The sequence below is a fragment of the Lactuca sativa genome, chromosome 8 (genome assembly GCF_002870075.4).
Source record: "Lactuca sativa cultivar Salinas chromosome 8, Lsat_Salinas_v11, whole genome shotgun sequence".
Lineage (NCBI taxonomy): Eukaryota > Viridiplantae > Streptophyta > Magnoliopsida > Asterales > Asteraceae > Lactuca > Lactuca sativa.
In genome coordinates, this window is record NC_056630.2 from 204,985,133 (window position 1) to 204,988,746 (window position 3,614).

The following is a 3,614-nucleotide window of genomic DNA, read 5'->3' on the forward strand; positions in this document are numbered from 1 at the left end:
ATATAGCATCCATTTCCGGATATCCTTCAGGGTTTTCCCTGCCACGGGTACCTCTTCTTGCATCATACCTTCCCCTCCCCCGGGGATTTCGAGAAAAAAATCCACAAGTGCCAGACCCTTGATGCTTGTTCAAGGGTGATAGTTGATGTCGTGCTCGCCCAGCTCGGTTGCCCATTTTGCGAGTCGATCTGAAGTCTCCGACTTGAGCAATATTTGCTTGATCGGGAAGTTTGTCAAGTCCTCGATTTGATGTGCCTGAAAATAGCGCCTTTTTCATCATGCGGCGTAGATGAGCGCGAGCACCAACTTATCGAGGACAGGGTAGTTGAGTTATGGAGCCTGTAGTGCCTGACTGACGAAGTAAACTAGCCTTTGCTCTCCTTCCTTTCAATGACCAGCACAGATGATATGGCTTTGGTCGAAGTTGAGAGGTATACCTGTAACGTCTGGCCCGGGATAGAGCTAGCTAGCATGGGCAGCTTATGCAAAGCTTCTTTGATTTGCTGGAGGGTCGTCTTCGATGCCGTTGTCCATTGAAAGTTGCTTTTCTCAATGCATCCCTTAATCATGTGAAAGAGTGACATGGCCTTGTCAGCTGATTTCGAGATGAATCGAGTGAGCGCGGTGAGCTTTCCATTTAGGCCTTGTGCATCTCTTAGGGTGTTCAGTGGTGGAGTCTCCATGAACTCGTCTACTTTGACCGGGCTAAGCTGTATTCCTTGTCTAGTCACGTAATATCCTAAAAACTACCCATCTTCTACTCCAAAGGTGCACTTTCCTGGGTTCATTTTCATCATTGCTTTTTCCAACATCTTGAAGGTTTCTTCGATGTCTTCTAGAATTTTCGCTTCATTCGGGCTTTTGATGACTATGTCATCGACATATACCTCGATGTTCCTTCCGATTTTCTTGGCGAATATGGAATCGACTACTCGCTAGTATGTCACCCCCGCATTTTTCAATCTGAATGGCATCTTGGTATAGCAAAAAGAGTCATGATTTGTGTAGAAGGTTGTCTTCTCCTTATCCTCGCTCATCAAGATTTGGTGGTACCCCTTGTATGCGTCCAAGAAGCATTTTAGTTTAAAGCCCTCTAATGATTCCACCTTTTGGTCGATCTCCAGTAAGGGATAACAATCTTTGGGGCATGCTTTATTTAAGTCATAATCGTCGATGCACATGCGCCATGATCCGTCATGCTTCTTTACCATGACGAGGTTGGCGATCCGGGTTAGGAAAACTGTTTCTCTCAAGATTCATGCCCTCATTAGCTTCGCTACTTTTGCATTGATCACCCTGTTGTGGTCCCCTCCTTTGACTCCCTTCTTTTGTTTAACCTCCATTGTGCCTGGTTTGATCATCAGCTTGTGCTCTATGACTTTCCTATTTACGCCGACCATGTCGCTGGGAGTCCATGCGAACACATGCTTGTATTGTTTTAGTAGGGTTACCAGCGCTCTCCTGATGCGTTCCGAGAGGTTACAACCAATGCTAATCGGATGCTCCGGGAATTCTTCATTAATTACCTCTTTTTCGTTTGCCGTCTCAACCCTAGCCTTCATGGTCTCCTGCGTTATTTCTGTCGGTTGCATGACCTCGAAGCATTGCAATTCCTTTGGTGGCGTGGAGAGGACTATGCCTGGTCCTTCAGTGGTACTAAAATTTACGATCCCATGCATTGTCGAAGGGATCGCCCCAAGCTTGAGCAGGGGCGTCCTTCCAAGTATGATCTTGTGCTCTGCAGAGTGTCAGATCACCACAAAATCGATCAAGTTCGTCTTCCTTCGTTGTTGTTCATGGCTAGTCAGTGTGAGAGGCCGGTGGATTGTACCTAGGGGCCATATGTTGTGTCCCGTGAAACCTACTAGCCTTCCTACGGTGGGTCTGAGGTTTTCATTCCACCTATCGGGGAGGAAGCAAAAACAATGTTCGTAAATTATGTCTGCTAAGCTGCCTGTGTCGATGTATACCCTGTGAATTGTTACATTCTTTATGATGCTTGGATTATGAGTGGGTTATCGCCCTTCCAACCTTTAGGCCAGGGGTATCTCGCTGAGAATGTGAATCCTTGGGTTGTTGTCGCGATGCTTATCAGATCGCCTTGCTCATCCTGTCGTTCCCTTTTGACACGCACCATGAGTATTTCCTTAGGCTGGGTGTGTTCTCTTGTTGCGTCCTTGGCATTTTCGGTGTCAAATTTGGCTCAGAGGCTCCGTGATATTTCAATGAGGTTTCCCTTTAACTGTTTTTCCTCCATTCCCTTCTTCAAGACTAAACAATTAACTGTTTCGTGTGTTTTGCTCTTGGGGTGCTCGCAGTACCGTCCCTTTGTCGCTTTCATCGGCTGTGACTTGTCTGCAAATACATAGACATCTGGTTGATGGTTCCGCCTGTCATCTCTAGCAAATGACCTGACGCATCCTTGCAAGCTCTTTCCTCGCCCAAAGTGCCTACTCCAACCTAGCATTTCTATGTGGGTTGGCCTATAGCGTTTCGCGGGAGACATCATGGCGTTTAAGTATGTCTGCTTCGTCGCCTCTCCTTCCTCTTGCCTCAAGTACCGCTCCACTTTCTCCTTTAACTCGGCTCGCGTTTTCCATTTATTGCCCATGAGTTTTTGGGATAGGGGGCAGCAAGATTCCCCATGTGAAGGCCCCAGCTATCAGACCTTCGTCTTGCCCTGGGACGTCTAGCGTCGCATTCGTGAACCTTGTGAAGTATTCCCTCACTGTTTCCCCTTCTTTCTGCTTGCAACCAATGATTCAGTGGGATTCGCCTTTGTATTTTTGTAGTTGCATGAAGTTTTTGAGGAACACGTACTTTAGTTGGCCGAAGTTGTATATGATGCCTAGGCGGAGCGTTTTGAACAATGTGCCTGCATTTTCATCGAGGGTTGTTGCGAAGTACGTACACCAAAATCGCTCATCTAGCTTGAGTGACGTCATTGTCCACTCGTAGGTATCGATGTAGCTATCTAGGTGTGTGGTTCCATTGTAGGTTTTTAAGTTGGGGAGTTTGGCCGTGTTTGGAATCTCATAGTCTAGCAGTTCTTTAGCGAATGATGATGTAACACTTTGTGACAGACAATCTTGATTCGGTATGGGTAGTGGTCTGTGCATGTTGTATGGGTAAAACGTGTTATACGGCTGCACACCTAGGTTACTGTAGGATGCATGATAGCCTGGATTAGGACCGTAGAACGCTTGTAGCTGGAATGGAAGTTGAAGCGAATGACTGGAGGATATGGGTTGGCTTTGGGCTTGAAGGATGTTCATGGTGGTTTGTTGGAAATAGGCGTTTGTAGTAACAACGGTTTCGCCCGTAATACACGACGAAGAAAAGAAAATGGGTGATTGGTTTGTCATTGCTTGAGCCAAAGGTAGAAGGGATAATGTTGGTTGCATGCCTATCGGTGCTTGGTTTATTTGTGGTGCTTGGAGTAACGGCTGAGCACTGGTGGCTTGGTCTAATGGCAGTATCATCTGAGGGATAAGCGTTTGCCCCTGCAACATCGGGTTGAAAAATGGTGGCATTTGGGATATTGCAGTTTGTGCCGACGCTGGTTGGCCTAATGGCGGCGTTTGGAGGAATGTGATTGGTGGCATCGTCATCTA